Genomic DNA, 20099 nt, shown 5'->3' with positions numbered 1-20099 from the left:
TTTTTGCGGAGCTGGAGATTGAACTCAGGCCTTTGCGCTTGCCAGGGAAGTGCTTATTCCACTGAACCATCTCCCTGGCCCTTACAAGTTAGCTTTTAAATATGGAAAGTTCTAACATTTTCTGTAATTTTAATTGTAGTGACTTATCCTTGACTCTTAGTTTTACTCACTAATCATTTGGATTGTAAAGCCATAGGTAGGTATCATTTATAGGAACAAGTGGAAGTCCAAATATAGTGCTTGGGATAACATAAATGCTCCTTGAAGACCTGGCCATTAAAGAACTAGACTTAACGAGGCATGATGGCTTGGGTCAGGACTTCTTTAAAAGCTACTACATCTACTATTATGTTGTCCATTCTGAAAATGTTAAATACCAGTATTTGTTTGGCATGAATTTATTTTTCTTACTATTTAAAATAAAATTGATTATCCATATTACTTTCTTACAATATTCTCATTAAGAAAGCATTACTCTGAGTTCAATTCCTGGTCCTGAAAAAAAAAAAAAAGAAAGCATTACTGGCCATAAATCTTAGATGAGACTAATTACATCTAAAATATTTCTACTTATTAGTTTTTTCTGAAGTCTCTCATGCAACTATCTGATGCTGTGGAAAATGTTGACACTAGTTGCTCAAATGAAAAAGTGAAGAGTTAAAAAACAAAAAACAAAGACACAAAACAAAACCAAAAAAACTCTAAAAAGCTGTGCATGGTGGCACACACTTGTAATCCCAGCACTAGGGAGGCTGAGGCGGGAGGATTGTTGCAAGTTTGAGACCATCCTGGGCTACAAAGTGAGCTCAAGGCCAGCCTGAGCTGCATAGCATGACCTTGTCTCAAAAAGACAAAAAAAAAAAAAAAAAAAAAAAAAAAAAAAAAAAAAGAAAAAAAAAAAAAAGAAAAAGTGAAGAGTTGATGTTCAAAGACTTTTTTAAAAAAATTAAACACTTATAATATGCCCATCACATTGCAAAATAGTAACCATCACATATCAAAACGAGGTAGAGGATGTTCCCTGTACTCAGAATTGTATCTTTCGGTGATAGGTAAGATACGAAATGATGAGAATATGGTAAAAGACTAGGAAAAAAAGAAAGTGGTAAGTTGAGCACAGGATATGTAACATGGTCCCACAATCACTGTGAGCCATCTCTGCAAATTTCTAAGTTGCCTCCTTCCTTGTCATAGCTGCTGCCCTGTTGCTGTATCAGTACTTATGTAGGATGCATACCCTAATTTCATTTTTTAATTAAAACTTTTGGTTGTTTTGCTTTTATGTGCCAAGTAGAACATTTAGTAAGTACAAGCTACATATCTTAGGTGTTTTTACCAGGAAGATAGATTCTGAGGGATAGATAATTGGTAAATTTTTATTTCATTCAGTTCAGCCAACCATTGTTAAGCCCCTACTGACTGCCAGGCACCAGGAGGTATAGGCTGTGGACAATGAGTCAGGGGAAGAAAAATAAAAATATTTTCTTTTTTTTTTCCATAATTTTATTGAAAAACAAATAGCAATGAGACAGTTTCAAACCAAATTGGTAGCACAGTTTCAATAATTAACACATTGCATACATTCTTCCTAGTGGTTAATTGCTGTATAAGATGCGGACTTGATATCCTATTTGCAAACACCATTAGAACAAATCCCTCTATTCATTAAGAGAATACAACTATATATCTATCCTAACCACTTTGAATACACAGATACAAAATGGACATTCATCTGTATCCCCTTTTTTTTTGGTTAAGTTCCATCATTTAAATATCACAGGTATGTAAACTCAGCAAAATATTCTGAAAGAGTTCAGTAGTCCATAATAGTATTGGGTCTTCCACTTGACTGGCAATGTCAGAAATTGTTGACCTGAGTCTCCTACAGCTCAACATAACAGCATGGCTTTACTTCTTATGTTTTGTTTTTATACTTTTCTGCTGGATGGTTAAGACCAAGGTAAAGCAGGACCTATGCAACAAGAGTTGTAGCTTTTGGGTCTGATAAGGTCCGTGAAATCCCCTCAGGATTTATCCTGAGATCCTGTACCTCAGATTGTAGAACCTTTGTCAGTGTCAGCCATGTGGATGAGTCATAGCTATTGCTTGGCCAATGTACTCTCTGTGAAAGCCTGAAAGAATGTTTTCTCTCCATGTGACTCTCCTTAGGCACACTCTACATCATCGATCACTTTCCTCTTTGGCCTCATAATCTCCTTGATCAGAAAATTTGGGACACTGATGAGTTACATGATGTTACAAGTTCTCATATGTCCTGAGTCTTATTTGACCTTGGAAGGCTAGGGCCAAAATGTTGGCTTTCTTTGCGGCCCTCCTTTTTCTCTAATTTTGGTCTGCAAACTTAGGTTGTTAACCATCCAGAAGAGAAGCTTATTGTTATTACCATACTACCTAGGCTGTTAAGCTTAACCTCACTATTTGTCTGAATATCAAACATCTTAGGCATAATATGGAACAGGTATTTTTCATCAATTATTGATATGTTGAACTTTAAGTCCCCATAGAATATGATGAAAAACATTTAAAATTTAGAATATAAAAAATAAAAATATTTTCTTACTTTCTGGGGAAAAGAAACAAAAAGTATATAATTTTTCAAAAAAAATTTTAAGTGACAATAACATTTAATAATCTTGCATAAAGACAAAATGCCAACTGCAGTACAGTATAGTAGGGTTGGGTTTGTCCTCTCCTCTAGGTCCAGGTAGCAAGAGCTAACGTTGCTCTCACTTCCTTTATCCTCTCGTCTCCTTAAGAAGTGAATCTAAGGGCCAGTTAGATAGCTCAGTGGATTAAAGCGCCTGCAAGCAGGCGCAGGGGCCAGGGTTCAATTCCCAGAGCTGCTGTGCCGGCCCTGCCCCCAAGGCACGCTGAGAGGGCAACTGAGACTAGGCGTGGTGGTGCGCAGCTGTAACCCCAGCACTTGGGAGACTGTAAACAGGAGAATCACAATGAGTCAGATCTAGTAGTGAGACCCTGAACACCCTGTAAACCCTTCCCTAAAATACAGGGGGAAAAAAAGAAGTTAATCTGAATGTGAAACTTGATTCTTACCGCCTTTCACTAACACCACCCTCCCCTAAACCAACTAACTCACCCCCTAATTTTTCAAATTTTAAGCCTAATACTTAAAAACATCATGCATCTTCACAGCCTTTGGAGCTGAACAGCTTCTCTTTAGAATAAAAAAGTTCAATGCTTCCCTTAAGAGATGTCTGCTTGTCAAGATGCTAAATATCTTTAGTCTGAGAGCAGTTTCTCCCAAACTGAGTAATTTTTCTCACCTGTTTGCAAGTGTAACTCTTGACCAAAGTGAGGCAAAATTAATACCTTCATCTCCCTGAGGTCTTTGCCAAAGTCTCATGTCCTCCTCCTGGGACACGCCTGATCCCCCTTGCCCTAAGTACCTGTGGTCCACAGCCTGAATCATTCTGCAGCTTACCACACAACTGACTTGAATAATATGTTTTCCTATTATCCATCTTCCCAGTTAGAACATGGATAGCACTCTTTGCTTTATAGGCTTTGTTCTCTAGGTCTTAGAATAGTGTTTGACATATTAGGTATTCCATAAAAATCTGTTGAATTTGGAGTTTTACATAACCTTTTAAATAACAGTAATACATTCTGGGTAATGTTTATAGGGATAGGCATCTACCACAGACTAGGTGGCTTATCAGAAAAAGTATGCAACAAGGTGTGCTGGGAGAATTTGAGAGGTGAAAAGCATTACAGGGAGTTGGGAGAAGGTCAAGAAAAATGGTAGAAATCGTCACATTTAAGTTGGATCTTAGAGAATAATTTTAACAGATGCTATATTATTATTGTTATTATTATTATTTATGCATTTTGTACAGGGTCTCACTACTATGAATTTACTTCTATGAAGTTACTGAATCTCTGTAGGTAACACATTTCTCACCAATATGTATAAAAGTAGCTCAGACTCATAGTGATCCTCCTGCTTTCAGCCTCTCCAGTGCTGGGATTACAGGCATGCACCACCACGGCAGGTCTCATTGGCCAGCTCAGCATGCTCGGGGGCAGGCTGGAGCAGCATGTGGTGCTTGGAATCTGAACCCTGGTCCCTGTCCTTGCCTAAGCAGGTGCTTAGTCCTCTGACCTATCTTGCCAGCCTGGGCGGATGCTACTTGAAAACAGGAAGTCAAATTTGAAATTACTTTCAAATTATATAAATCATAAAGTCATTATAATGAATTCCTAATGTCTAGTACTTCTTGAGATGCTAAGATTTCTTGGCTATCCCATATGTGGGATACTGAGTATGAAACTTTCACATTTTCCTAGTTGAGTTTTAAATTGCTTATCTTTAAGCATTTATATCTTATTTTCCAACTAGGTTTTGAGGCTTATATTCCACTAGATCATCCATGGTGCTTAGATATTCTCAATATTGTAGGAATGAAGTCTCAGTTTCAAATTGTTTTTGTTTCCTTATTTTGCTATTAGCATTTGCTAGGAAGAGTGAAGTCAGGACATTAGTAATGAGTATACCCAGGGGATGGGTGGCCTCTGGTCGACTCTTAACATACTGGCCAGGCTCCAGTGAGCTCTGTCTCAGGGCATAGAATCATGTTGCTTCCCTTCTAGTCTGTTACTCTAGGTGAGAAAAGGGCTGAAAGTTAGTATCTGCTTTGGAAGTTACAGAAATTTCCACCCAGAAGGCCTGTCTATCTGAATATCTGTTTCTCATTCAGGTCCAATTTCAACAAGAGGTTCTTTCTCTTTTCAGAGTCCAATGAAGACTGCAGCATAATTTAGCTGCAGGTCTTAATACTTTAGATCAAATTTGTCAATATGTATAAAAGCATGGTTATGAACTGTACAGCATTACAAAAAGTACGCATTTGTTACTTGAAAGAGAAGTATATATGGGGCTGGTGAGATGGCTCAGTGGTCTAAAGCACCTACTTAGAACAAGCTTAGCAAAGCACAGGGACCGCGGTTCAATCCCCCAGCACCACATGCCAGCCAGCCCCGCCCCCTGGTGGGCTGAGCTGGCCACACACACACACACACACACACACACACACACACACATAAATAAATAAAAGAGAAGTATAACCACTAAGAGGCAGGCATCAACCCACTGTTACTCCTAGGATCCGATTAGGATTGGTATAATTTGTAGAGAAACTTGGCTGCTTTGTTAACATACATTTTATTGGATGGGGGTTTGAGTATTTGGAAGATATAATGGCATCAGTCCTTTAAGAAGTCAAGTTGGACATACAAGATGAAAAAGATCTTGATTGAGCTTTACTTTCTATGAAGTTACTGAATCTCTATAGGTAACACATTTCTCACCAGTAGTCTGTATTTCCAGGTAGTTATGAATTTCTTTAATAGGTCTGAAGGCACAGAATGTGCCTGGTCTGTGGTAGATACCTATCCCTATAAACATTAGCTAGAAAGTATTACCGTTATTTAAAAGGTTATGTAAAACTCCAAATTCAACAGATTTTTATGGAATACCTACTATGTCAAACATTATTCTAAGACCAAGAGAACAAAGCCTATAAAGCAAAGAGTGCTATCCATGTTCTAACTGGGAAGTGGGATAATAGAAAAACACATTATTCAAGTCAGTTGTGTGGTAGGTTGCAGAATGATTTGGGCTGTGGACCACAGGTACTTAGGGCAAGGGGGATCAGGCGTGTCCCAGGAGGAGGACATGAGACTTTGGCAAAGACCTCAGGGAGATGAACATATTAATTTTGTCTCACTTTGGTCAAGAGTTATCCTGGCAGGGGCTGGGCATTTGGCTCAGCGGTGGAATGCTTGCCTAGCAAGCTAGAAGCCCTGGTTCGGTCCTTGGCATCAAAAATGAAAAATAAACCTCCCCTAAGAGTTACCCTTGCAAATAGGTGAGAAAAATCACTCAGTTTGGGAGAAACTTCTCTCAGACTAAGGGTATTTAGCATCTTGGATGACAAGCAGGCATCTCTTAAGGGAAGCATTGAGGAGCTTTTTTATTCTAAAGAGAAGCTGTTTAGCTCCAAAAGCTGTGAAGATGCCTTATGTTTTTAGATATTATGCTTAAAATATGAAAAATTATATACTTTTTGTTTCTTTTCTCCAGAAAGCAAGAAAATATTTTTCTTTTATATGACAGTAACATAAGCATTCCTAATGATGTTATCAATTCTTAGGAGTTGTTGTCTTTACATCCTAATTGATTTAGCTTTAATGTAAACCATAAGCACATTTATGTTGAGTCTTTTATTATATGACATTATTACTAAGAATGATTTCAAAATATGGGAATGCTTCTAGGTTTTTCCTGAGTATTATTATTATCATTATTATCATTATTATTATTATTATTTTTGCAGAACCAGGGATTGAACTCAGGCCCTTGTACTTGCCAGGCAAGCACTTATTCTATTGAGCCATCTCCCCAGCCCCTCCCTGAGTATTATTGACCATGGAAAAGGAATATGAGGCCTTGTGTTCCAGCTAAAGTGTCTATGAAAAAAGTGTGTTATTTAGTAAATGATAGGAAGTTATTTTCCTGGTACTGAGAAGATTTGTGTAATATGAGCTTAAGTTTTTTAAATTTTTAATTAGAAATGATAGTTTTCTGTATTTTATAATTAAATGTGACATCCATATACAAAAAAGCAAACACTTATTTTTCAGATATTTAGATTTTCAGATATGAAGATTGGATGCCATATATATGAATCTATTTATACATGCATAGATGTATACATATGCATTTTTTGGTAATTAAGTTGATTTAATTAGTTTCTTAATTATTTGAAAAAATTGAGGAAAGCAGTAGTCCCTATATTTGAGTTCCTAAAGTTAAATTATATTGTAGTATTTGTGTAAGTCAAATTAATTCAGTGTTTTAGATATCTCTGATAGTTTTTATGTTGAAATGTTGCACTGAGAAGGAATACACTGGGAGTGTGATTGGACTGTTAGAATTATATGAGGACTGTGTACTTTTATTATGGAAGTCTGACAGGCAGATAACTTATCTCTTGGCATGTGCACATACATGATCATGGAGGCTTGATGGCTTGCTATTCTTGCACTTATTCATCCGCTTCTAGAGTACATTGTTGCTTTGTCTGATCAGTGTCTACTGAAACCAGTTTAAAAGCAAATACGATTTCATTGGAAAAAGTAGGCAGCTGTACCTTTTCTTCTGGGTGCAAGAACTATATTTATTTCAAACACAAGTTGGAATATATGGTGTGAGACTGAAATTTAAATTACATTTTTGCCTCTGAAGGACCAAATACTGTGTTTGCTTTCAGAAAAATATATGGTAGACTTTCAAAGCATTGATCTCATCCTGAACACTAGAATTCAAGTCCTGACTTGCCACTTGCTAGCTGGGCAAACTTGGACACATAAAAATTTAACCTTCTAGGTAGTAATTAGTTTACTCATCTGTTAAATGACAGGGATAACAGTACCTACTTTATGGGATTGTTTTGAGGATTAAAGAAGTTATTTGTAAAGCATCTAGAGCAGTGTTTATTGAGTAGATATAAAATACCATAGTAATTCTATAAAAGAGTCCTTATGTTTTTAAAATGTGTGCTTAATTTTTTATTGACATAATGATGGAATAGCTAGGATTTGATTGAGAATAATGTAGTAGAAGAGCAGAATATGGGAGTGGGTGAGTGAGTGGGAGAAGAGATGAATCAAGATTGCCTATGGGCTGATGATTGTTGAAATTGTACATAGGTACATGTGCACTTACTATATATTCTCTTTTCTTTTATGTAAGCTTGAAATTTTCCCAATGAAATCTCCAAAGCCCAGAAAAATACACACTTCACACTTTTTAATTTTATTTTCTTCTCTTTTCTACTTCCACTGTCAAAGTCAGGCATATGATTTCTGTCTTTCTGGGTACAGTTCTATGGAGCTCTCCTTGCTAACCCCAGCCACAGCCTCTCTTCTGAGCCACTGTGCCCATCCTGGGAACATGTGTCACTGCATGGTTTTATAGTTGTTCCCATGTGTGGCCTTTTCTTTTTCTAGGCTTAAACTCCTTGTATACCGGGATTATCTTTATAACTCTAAGAGCAAACACCTGGTACATGGCAAGTAGCCATTTAGCTTTTTTTTTTTTTTTTTTTTTTTTTTTTTTTTTTCACTTGGGATTTGTTGACTATAATTTGGAAAAAGGAAAAAAAGTCTTTCTTTGTGCCATAATTATTATATAGTGTTTTGGCATGAAAGGTTGTTACTCAGTTTTTGTGATAGTTGTACTAAATAGGAATGCTTGTGGCTTCATATTGAAATGATTTTTGATGTGTGCTGCATTTCAACTCATCTTTTTGAGGATTTCATTTAAAAGTTAATGCTGTTCCAGGTTATTAGCCAAGTTATAGAAATATTCATCTAATCTTGGCAGATGGAGAATTTGAACATTTATAATACTTGTTTTTTATGTTATGGCTATAGAAAATGAGATATTTTTACTTGTGGATCCACATTATCTTTTCCACTTAAGAGACTTTAATGATGCAAAGAACAGGCTAGTATGAAATGGGAAAAAAATTAATGTTGCAAACCTAAATCACAGAACTTGACTTTGTTTTAGGATAAACCCTCAAACCATAAAAATAAATGAAAATAAGTATAATTGGAGCCACTCTACTTTTCTATAACAGAGATAAGCTTTTATTAAGTGTGTTCTTAAGACATCATATGTAAAACACATTTTGGTAAGATGAAGAATACTTTAAACTAAAGGATTGTGTGTCTATTAAACTTATTTTCAAATGGAATGCTTTTTATTTTTAAAAGCAAACTATTTTAGTTACCTTCTCATTTAACTGTTTTGTTTATAAGTGGAATCTACTCAAGTGAGAACTCTGTTGGTTTTAGTCTTTGTCCACAATAACTTTTGTTCTGAATTTATTGCCAGGAGATGAAATTGGGCAACCTTAAGTTTTGCTTCACTCTCCTTTTCATTTCCATCTTCTGTGGAGGTGCTAATCAGCTAAAGGATTTTTTTTTCTTGTTTTTGGTGGAACCGGGGATTGAACTCAGGCCCTTGCACTTGCCAGGGAAGCACTTATTCCACTGAGCCATCTCCCCTTATTCCACTGAGCCATCTCCTCTAGCTAAAGGAGTGTGGGGCTGGGGAGATAGCTCAGTTGAATAAGTGCTTGCCTGGCAAGTACAAGGGCCTGAGTTCAGTCCCTGGCTCAGTGAAAAAAATAAATAAATAAAAGCAAAAGTGTAACAAAAATATAAGTAGTCTGTAAAAAAAGTAACCAAGTTCCTAAAAATTAAGAAAGGGCTATATTGTCCGAAAGCATTATTGCCATGACTTTCTCACTCGTAATGGTGAGCAGAACAAAGTGTCTGCCTTTGATTTCCTCTACTCCCTGCCCGTTGCCACACCAGTGGCATGTTCTTATTAACCCAGTTCCTTGATCTTTTGCTACTACACTGAAGAATTCAAATTCCCATGATGTGACTTGCCTCATTCATATCCGCATGGTTTGAATCATGGTTAAGTTTCAGGCAGGGTGTCTGATTGTGGCGGTAAGGGAGGGTGGGTGTTCCTCTGTTGAGCACCTGCCCTTGCTGAGCCCACTGTTTTGCTGGCTCATTCAGTGTTTTGATGGTCCTTGTGACAGTGATTCTTGGGGCAACCACTTGGACACATATTGGTGACTTTGGCCATTGTGGTGCATCTTGCTAACTTTTGCTGACTGATTTGAAAATAAAGTTTTCATTTAAAATATAGAATTACTTTAAAATGTAATACTTGTTAAGAAGGATGAAGGAGTTGGTAGCAAAGATAAGATTTCCCACAATTTCCTAAATTGAAAATATTCAGTTTGCAGATGCTGCAGTGAAATTATTTTTAACATAGATTGAGGAAAAAAGATAAGATCTCTTCTCCCTCTAAACTCCAGATCCTTAGGGAGAGGAGTTTTGTTTTTCATTCTGTTGTATTTCTTCATGACAATTAATAAAGTCCTGTATACAAATTGAGAATTCAAGAAATATTAGTGTAATACTCTTTAATTTTTTTGGAAGTTGGGGAAGAATCTTTTGCGAAATCGATCTTTGTCATGAATAGGATGATGTGAATAATATGGGAATTCATGAAAATGTTCTCATAATTAGAGTTGACTTTTTCCTCATAACGATAGACTTTTCTGGTGGAAGGCCTTATGCTGCTGATTCACCCAAGAAGAGCACAGTTGTGTAAGGAGTAGAGCTGAAGACAAGCACTAATAGGCTGCATTGTTTTTTTTACTTAGGCAGAGCCCAGGGTTCTGTGTTCATTATTAAAGGGAGAGCAAAAGGGCTATGGTTTTGTTTTCTCTTATTGTCATGTTTTTATGTTTCTGAAGGCATGCCATTAGTATTCCCAGGGAATAAGAAAATGGCATTGGCTCTAAGAGATACTTTGGTACTATAGGGGCCTTTGTGAACCAGTTCCATTGCATCAATAAATCCAGTTTTCACTTTTAAGGTTAAATTTTCTTTTTTTAATTTTTTAATAAAAATACAAATATATGGAAAAGCAGAAAAGATGCCAAGGAAATTACCCATCTTATTGGCTCCCTTCTTGTAAGAAGTTATTACTTTATTCCAGCTTTTATAGAAATTTTCTAAAATTCCAGTATGGAATCCCCTATTTTTTCTGATGTGTATATAATTGTAAAATAAAGCAAATGAATTTTTATGTTATTGCATGTAATTTTGTGAACCAGCCTCCCTACATTGATCTATTATTCCAGATTAAAAACTAGTATGTTTTGGTTATCTACTAGTTTGTATCATTTATATTTTTCTGCCCATGTTCAGTCCAGCTAACATATTACAGGTCTGCTTAGAAAGTCATTAGGTTAGCTGTTTAAAGGGATGGAAATAATTACAATATTCTTCTCTTGCTGTTGTCTTCAAATATCAAATCATCATGAGTTTGAGTGAAAAATTACTTAATGTATTGAGTAGCTGTGCTTTTAACATAAGATTTTTCCTGTTACTTAGAGAAAAGAACTGAGGATTATATAATGTACTTTATTTAGTTCTGGCTACAGGAATCTAGACCATTTTGATTCTTTGAATATTTGAAAGCCTGAATGTGGTGTTCTGATAGTTGAATGTTTCTAAGTAATTGTCTTAATATTGTATTACTCAAAGGTCATTTGTAGATATGGGAGACTGTTCTATCTAATTAAGAAAAAGAATAATAAAAAGAAAATCATTTATGTAAGGAATTAGATGCTTATTAATACAATTATTGGAAAGGTCAGAGGGTTAGACTCTGGGCTTAGCCTTTAAAAATGCTCTAAAACAACAGCACAAACTTAGTGCCAGAGAAACTGCTACCTTTTTAACCTTTAGGGAAGGCAAGACTCAGGATGTCTGTATGCTAGGTGCTCATTTCTGGGTCCACCTTAACCACAACCAGGAATTATGAAGCATCTGTTGTGTTCTGGAAATTTCTACCATAGCTGTGATTCAGGGATCAGACTACTTGGAACACTGTTAGCTTTAATGTGGTCTGCTGCCTAATAGATGTGCATCACCAAAATGAGGCCTTGAGTAGCACTTTCCTCATGAAAGCTCCGTTGCAGTTCACCTCATGGGAGCGCAGCTAATGGTGGAACCTAAATTGCATTAAAAATACTAAGAGTCTGGGAAGTGATGTTTTGAGCATTGAGCTAAGCAGTTTGCTCTGATGTTGTTCTCTATGATACCCAGAGTATAAACTTAGAACTAAGTGAAGTAAGTAATTTTCAGATATAGAACTTAGGTTACATTTAGATCTCCAAGTAGACTTTTAAAATAGTTTTGTCATTGTTGTTTATGTTATCGAAGTCTCTAGATGTGCCAGTAATTACATAGTCAGATGATCCAGCTGGAATATCTCAGGTATGTATATGTATTTATAGTTTGAATCCCATGTGCCTTTACCTTAAAGCTTGGCTATCTTTTGAAATTAAACTTTTCTCACTGGTGATTATGGTAGTGCATTTAATTGAAATTATTTCTTTTTGGTACGTTGAGAATGATATAGGGAAAACAGTACATAAGCAACATTATTTGAGTAAATAATGAACTTAAAGAGTCTGTAAAGGTGAGCTGGTATATTCTGCAATGTTCTGGGAAGTGAATTTTCTTTTTCATGGTTCATACTGCCAGACCAAATAGCTTAGTCCAACATCATAAAGGCAGAGTAACCCAGGAGAAAGTAAACCATGTGAAATGCACAGCTTCATTGTTAAATGTCCTGAGTTTTGAAGCCATCTGTTGACTCTCTTATATACAGATTGAAAAATCCATTCATTCCATTGCTATAATTTTAGTGTCTGCAGTGGGAGGCCAAACCAGATGCTCTTTGTTGAAGGTGCATCCCCTCTTCCCTGGAACCCTGTTTGGTTGACTGCATTTAAATATTCTGACTATACTTATCACAATCACACACATGGCTGGTGTGGCAAGCAAAAGACCCAGTCCTATAATTCAGCAGGAGATCAGCTGCCTTCAGCATGACTCCTGGACGCTCTATGATGCTGGAGATTTTACTTGTGCTGCCAAATCTTGGATGCGTAAGTAGATTTCTCAGCAAATATTTGTTGAATAAATGAATTTACCATGACTGTCCATTGTAGCCTCTTGATTTTTTCCTTCCTTCCTTCCTTCCTTCCTTCCTTCCTTCCTTCCTTCCTTCCTTCCTTCCTTCTTTCTTTCTTTTTTTGCGGAACCAGGGATTGAACTCAGGCCCTTCCGCTTGCCAAGGAAGCGCTTATTACACTGAGCCATCTCCCCGGCCCCTCCTTATTTCAAAATGAAAGAAGTGAGAGAGCAATATGAGGCTCTTTTGGATTAGGTCACTTTGGTTAGGTTAGTTCTCAGTGTGTTTTTAATTTCCCCACAAGAGTTTTCTGTGATCTGTTATATTGAGCAAGAAAAGAATTCCATTATTCCATTCATATGTGAAATGAATGAAGGGCAAAATTTTCCCTTATTCTGGAGAATTGATATTAACAATATATTCTTAATGTATGACAACTGCGTACCAATGGGAATGTTTTATTTTCCTCTATAAATATAATTTTTAAGTAGATAATGAGTTTATCTTACAGTTTCATGAAATTTCTCATATGTAAAAATCACAAATAAGACAAAAAATGCTTCAGTAGGGCACATGCTCCATATTCTTATCCTGAACAGTAAGGTCCCCATTGCTCATGCCCCAATCCAGCTGTGGAGGACGTGGAGCTCACTCCCCAGTGGCCTCAGAGAGACACTGTCAGCAGGCAGTGAGAGCAGTAGCTCCTTCTGTGGGGCTTGGTAACTGTGGGGAAGGTCATTCTTCTTTAGAACGCTGTCCTTGAAAATAATCAATGATCTCAGTGTATTAGTTTATTAATAAAGCTGTGTATATTCAAATTTGATACATCTTGAGGCAGACTAACGCGCAGTCTGTGACCTTGATTGTGTGTTTGTTGCATTACACTGCTGAGTGAATAAAGCAAGTTACAAAACACTACACAGAGTATGTCAATATTTTTATACAAAATGTATATGTAAAATACCTGGAAAGACTAAGATAAAACATTAACACTGATTATCATTTGGTGGTGGAATTAGAAGTTGACCTTTTTTTTGGTTTATATTTAAAAATATTTAATCTAATGGGCACATAGCATTTGTGTGTAAGAAAACACATACCAATCATTTCACCTTTAAATTTCAACTGGATTTATCCAAAACACATGGGCAGAATACATAGTGAAGTAAAACTAAACAACAGGGCCAGTGAGATGGCTCAGCACTTGCTTAGGCAAGTGCAAGGACTGAGCTTCCATCCCTGACACCACCTGTTGCAAAGTCCAAGTCTGAGCTACATAGTGAGACCCTGTACCAAATATCTTTTTTTTTTTTTTTTAAAAAAGGTGTATTTTCTGTGATGAATTTGAGTAGATGTCTGATAGGTTTGGATTTATTTGTGGACAACTGAGAAGTATATTTTGGTCATGAATAAAGTGTATTATGTTGGTACTGTATAAATTCCAGAGCATAAGAATAATTATTTTAGCAAGGAAAGTTTATGATACCATCCTGTGGATTTTTTTTTCATGCTCTATTATCTTTAATTAAACAGACCTCTGTAACAAGTCATCAGAGACCATTTCAGTCTGTTCTGTTTGCCTGCCAGCCTCTTACCTCTCTTTTCAGCAATGGTGAGGTAGATTGCTTTTCCTCATGGAAGAGAAATCTATGGTTTGCTGCCTTTGCTAATTATGAAGCTATTGGAGAGCTGGATGGCAGAGCTTTTGCCATTGGCATCTTTCATGTGAACCACATCAAAAGAGCCAGGGTGCTTCTCTCTGTTGGTGATCTCTCCAATTCTTCCCAAGTTAGCACCTTCGATCACCATACACGGGTTACCAGTCTTGAACTTGATGAAATCTGTGACCTTTGCCAGACGCCAAATCAATCTGGGTGGTGTCATTGACCTTGATGAGGGGGTCAGGGTAATGAACAGTGTGAGCATTATGGGTCATCAAATGAGCGACCCCTTTTGTGCCCACAAAAATCTTCCTCACTTTGCACAGCTTGTACTTGGCTTCCTCAGGTTTAATTCAATGAACAGCAAAGCCACTGTTGGTGTCAGAGGTCAGACGGAAATGCTCTCCTGTCTTGTCAATGCTGATGACATCCATAAATCCAGCAGGATAAGTTATATCAGTTCAGACTTTGCCATCGATCTTTTTTTTTTTTTTTTTAATTTTTTGCCATCAATCTTAATGAAGCGCTGCATGCAAATCTTCTTTACTTCACCTCCTGTCAGAGTATATTTGAAGTTGTTTCTTAGGAAGATGATGAGACACAGACATTCTCTCAGCTAATGGGGACCGGTGGATGAATGAGAAGCAAACACACCAGTCAATTTATCCAGCATCCAATGCTTTGGAGCGGCTACTTGCTTCAGATGCTTCTTAGGACCACGAGCCATGGCTGAGCTCTAGCCAGCTTCACTGTCCTCACTCCCAGCCACGTGGCTCCTAGCATGGCACCCTGGCTCCTCTGCTTCATGTGTGGCCTTTTTTTTTTTTTTTAGGCAGGCTCTCACTGTGTAGTTCAAGCTGGCTTTGACCTTTCTGTGATGCCCAGGATGACCTCACACTCATGGTTATCCTCTTGCTTCATGATAATCCCTCACAAGTGCTGGGATTATAGGCATGTGCCACCAGGCCTGGTAACTTTTCTTTATTAATTGTATAACAAAAAAAGGTACATCTACATTCATTTATTTACCTTTTCAATTAATTCTCTAAGAAACAATTATTTACTCCACTGAAATATCAGGTCAATCACAATCATTCATAGATAAGATGAAAATAATTCTTAATGTTTTGGCTTTTTCAGAATATAGTTAAAATTCTTTAATGTGATCATGATATTGAATTAAATATGATACAAAATATACTTTACATATTGCATATTCTTTTAGTAACTTGAATTTAAGGAGATAGATAATGCACAATATTATTTAATAGGAAATATTTTCTGTCCAGTTTTTCCCTTTCCTGTTACATCTACGCAGAGGGGTGATTGTCACTTTCGCTTAGAAAAATTTATAGGACTGGGGAATTCTCCCATGAGATAGCAGAAGACTCCAGGAAAGGGCCCAAAACAAGCCAATAGTGGCACCATAGAGCCAGTGTCAGACTGCAGGAGAGGCAGGAGAAAGGTCATGGGTAAGACCCTCTTCCTGGTGCTGAAGCCTGGACTTCCCTGCATGGTACAGGAGAGTGGGGGGCCAGCGCCCATGTGGACTGTTCTCCTATGTCACAATCAGCTTTAGTTTCTTTCTTTCTTTTTTTTTCGGAACCGGGGATTGAACTCAGACTCTTGCGCTTGCCAGGAAAGCTCTTATTCTACTGAGCCATCTCTCTGGACCCTAACTTTTAGTTACTAGTGAGTGCTGAGGGAGAAAGATTCTAGCTGCTGCTAACATGTCTTTTAGCAGAGGTATATGGTTCATGAAAGGGTTTTTCCCTTTTTTATCTCAGTTTCCTCAAGGAGATTTTGGTGATTGGTATGAAAGTACCTTATAACATTTTTGGAAATAAATCTTAATATTACCTTCAGCATAGTGAATTTATAATAAGTATCAAGGAGTTTTCTTTTTAAAATTCACTTTTTCAGATATATAATTACTTAATTTGTTGTGAAATAATTTCAAACTCACAGAGAAGTTCTAAAATATAATGAAAACTCCCAGCATAGAAGTTGTTAAAGCTGCCCGGCAGCATTAACAATAGTGGCACATGCTTCTAATCCTGGCAGTTGGAAGGCTGGAGTAGGAGGGTCAGTGAGTTCGAGGCCAGCCTGGGCTGCAGAGCAAGACTTCATCTTAAACAAGAACAATAAGAAAGAAAGAAAGAAAGAAAGAAAGAAAGAAAGAAAGAAAGGAAATGAAATTGTTAATGTTTTTTACATTAACTTTTTTACTCCAGCCCTTGTAGAGACTGAAAACTCTACAAACTGAACTAAATAAACTTTTCCTCCTATAATCTTGGGTGTCAGAGATTTTATCTCAGAAACAATAAAAGTAAAATATCTGCTGTCTTAATGTTCTTTAGAGAGTATTTCTCCTTGTCTAAGGCAATCAAGATCACAATTATATTTAGTTATAATGATTTATAGTCTTTAATCTGGAAGAATTTCCTAGCTTTTTATTTTCTTTCATGATGTTGATTTTTAAAAAATATATAGGCAGCTTCTTTTATAGTCTAATCCTTAATTTTAGTTTGTCTGATTCAATAATAAGGAACTTTATATTTCAACTCAGAAAACATGGAAAAATTTAAAGGAGAAAACATTCTCTTAATCCTCTTGTCCAAGGGCACTGTTGAAATTTAGGCATATTTTCATTTTTTTCATGGCTATATTTTTCTGCACAATTGGGATCATTCTGTGTACATAATTTTTAAATTAAGTTTTTATGAGAATTTTCCCATTTCATGAAATGCTTATTGAAAGTGTGATTTTTGTAACTTTATAATATTCCTAATCACAGCTATGCTATGAGATGTGTAAATACTCTAAATGGTTGGACATCTATTTTCCATTGAAATAACATTATACTGTAAGAATGGATACCTTTAATCTATAGGGTACACTTTGATTCCTTTTTTACTTACAAGCCCATAAGCATATTTGTATTAAACAAATTAAAGACTTGATGCTGAAGCTATAATTAAAGTCTCAGAGTGTGTGCACAAAGGGGAGGACATTTCACAGTCTGACTTTTGGGGCCCCTCCTGAGATGAGGATTTCCTTTCCCGCAGTGCAGCTGTCAGATCAGTGTGCTGGTCACACCCTTGGCAGGGGCCGTGCACTGCCATTTTCTCAGTCCCGCTGCTGGGTGATCACAGAGAGTTGAATGCAGCTGAGGAAAGTGCATGAGTAACCTGGTTACATCCTCAGATCTTGCCTCACGTTGGAGAAAGAGAGAGCTGTGAAGAAAGGAATCTCATAAATTCCCAGTGGGAACAGAAGCCTCTGGGTTCTGATTTGGCTGTGTTTTCTTTAGAGATTTGTAGCAACAGATGGAAGTAGCAGAGGTTGGTTAAATCTGTTGCCTTCTGAAATGATTCTTTTTCCCAGGATAAAGAATATACACCATCTCCTTTATGTTTTTTCTGGATGCTCCTGTCCATCCCTCCAGGCTGGACCTAGCAGGGTCAGTCACCCTGTCCTCTATATTACCTATGCATTTCCCCTATAATTCTCTGCAAATCTAGCTTTCCTATAATGCTTTGAGTTCTGTACCTGTTAGAACTATTTGCCCTGCAAGAAACCACCCCCAAAAAGTAATTCTAAATAGCAGCCATTAATTTGGCTCCCGATTCTGTGGACTCAGCAGTTTTGGCTGGGAGCAGCAGGTCTCAGCTGATTTCTGCTGGGACCCACACCAACAGTTGCTGAGTGAGCTGGCAGCAGCTAGTTGATGACTAGGGCACCAAGTTGTGCTCCTGTGGTCTCCCGTCCTTCAACATGCTAGCTTAGACTTGCTCACATGATGCCAGCAGGGCTGGCAAGAGCAACAAGGGGGCAAATCCTCTAATGTGTGAAAGCCTTTCAAATTTCTGCTTCTCCTACTTGTGTTTCTGTCACTTTGTCCACAGTGAATCACATGGCCAGGTGTAAAGTCAGTGTGGAGGGGTACTAGCAGGGAGTACGGATTCAGGCTTGTGTGAACAGATGGGGCCACTACAACAGCCCAACGGTACATGTTTGTATCTGTTGTATCAGATACAAGTTGGTAAATGGGCTATATCTCACCCATCTTTCTGTCCTAGCTCCTCATGAGGTTTGGTATAGGGTAAGTGCTTGGGAAATATTGACTTAATCTACATAGTCATTCGACCTCTTTTGTGTCCCCCAACCTGCACAATCTCTAGGCCACAGTGAGGGAATTACAGAAATGTACTTGGAGCATTGAGCCGTAAGATACTTTGCTAATGGCAATTGTTGAGGGAAGTCTATAGAAAGTAGGTATGACACTTAAGAGTCAGGAGCTTGTTTCATTGAATCCTAATGATCTTTTTAAAAAGATCTCCTAGGCAAAACATACATACTTTTACTGTGATATTGCATCTTCATTTCTTTTTGCATATGATGCCCCTCACATTCTTTTTAAATGATTTTTTTGGTCTTTTTAAAAATGTATTGAGTACAGGGTCTACAGGGTCTTACTATGTAGATTGGATTTGTAATGATTCTCCCATTTTCAGCCTCCCAAGAGTTGGGATTATAGGCATGGGCTACCACACCCAGTCTCAATCACTATCTCAGTGCACCCCAGAGGCAGGGCTAGCACGGCAGGCTAGGGATCAAATCTCTGGCCCCTGCATCTGCCCTTTTTTTTGTCATTTTTGAGACAGGGTCTTGCTATGCAGTTCAGGCTGGTCTTGAACTCACTTTGTAGTCCTGACTGGTCTCGAACTTGCAATGATCCTCTTGCCTCAGCCTTCTGAGTGCTAGGATTATACTTTGTATTCATTTTATTCTAGTTTTATTCTGTGGATAAATGTGGAGAGTGCACACAGCCATGCTTAGCTTGGGCTCCATACCTTCACAGTCAAGGACTCTGAAGAATTCTTTGAAGCTGGTTGTGGCAGTAAATACCTGTAATCCCAGTACTTCAGAGGCTGAGGCAGGAACAATATCTATGAAATGTAGGCTCTGTCCTAGATCTCAAGATTTAGAGGGATTTACTCTCTTTCTTTGGAAAGTCAAGCTTGTGATAATGTAGAGGCCTACCTTGAATTTAAATCTTCCTTTTCTCTAAGCTATGCTACAGTAAATGAGACCTCAAAATTTTCTTTCTAAATAGCCTTAAGCTCTTATCAAGTCATGTGCAAACATCTTTGCTTTTCTTCTAAAGACAGATTCTGCTTTCATATACCCTTCCTAGGCCTAGAGGTGACCAAGGGTTAGTTAGCACACAGTGGTGGTTAGGGAATGGCTAGATCTTGGACTTTGGGTTTGTGTCCATAGACTTGTTCTGAAGGCCCCTGGGAGTGTGGGAATGTAGCTGAGATGTGATGAAATTCTGACAGATCCTGATTTAGGGCTGCCTTACCCTGGACAGCAAAGGTTGGTGGTGACTTGACCAAGAATCCCAGAAGGCTGTTGACAATGGTAGAATCTTCCAGAGGAACAATGGCAGGGGTTGCCTTAATGTGAATTTTAAGACTTTTGCTAAAATAAGAATAACTTCTGGGATATAATGATCTAAAAATGCCTTGGTGAACATTCACCTTACATTGTAAAACAACAAGTGGATTTGGAATTTTTGTGTGAGATTATACACTGAGGTATCAGGTCTTGTTAATGATTCACCCAAAGTGAAACTGTAATTTCTCTTTTAAGAAACTTGTCAAGTTGTTAGGAAATTTCCTTCCCACTTTTAAATAATCTCCATAGCCATTCACTGCTTGGCTGATAAATTACTTTTGCCTTTGTTATTTACACTGTGCTTTGAGAAATCTTATAAGGCTATGGGAGTCCTTAACAGATGAGTTAAG

The 20099-nt window shown here is 37.5% G+C and overlaps 1 protein-coding gene and 1 pseudogene across 5 annotated transcripts in view; one reads left to right on the top strand and one right to left on the bottom strand.

Moving 5' to 3' along the window:
* Positions 1-20099, top strand: part of Dnm3 (dynamin 3) — a 626878-nt gene that overhangs the window by 34391 nt on the left and 572388 nt on the right. The window lies entirely within an intron of this gene.
* LOC105741601 lies at positions 14147-15021 on the bottom strand (annotated as a pseudogene).

This window comes from Octodon degus, unplaced genomic scaffold (assembly GCF_000260255.1).
Source record: "Octodon degus isolate 3935 unplaced genomic scaffold, OctDeg1.0 scaffold00017, whole genome shotgun sequence".
In the NCBI taxonomy this organism is placed as follows: Eukaryota; Metazoa; Chordata; class Mammalia; order Rodentia; family Octodontidae; genus Octodon; species Octodon degus.
This window is presented reverse-complemented; position numbering and strand designations above follow the sequence as displayed.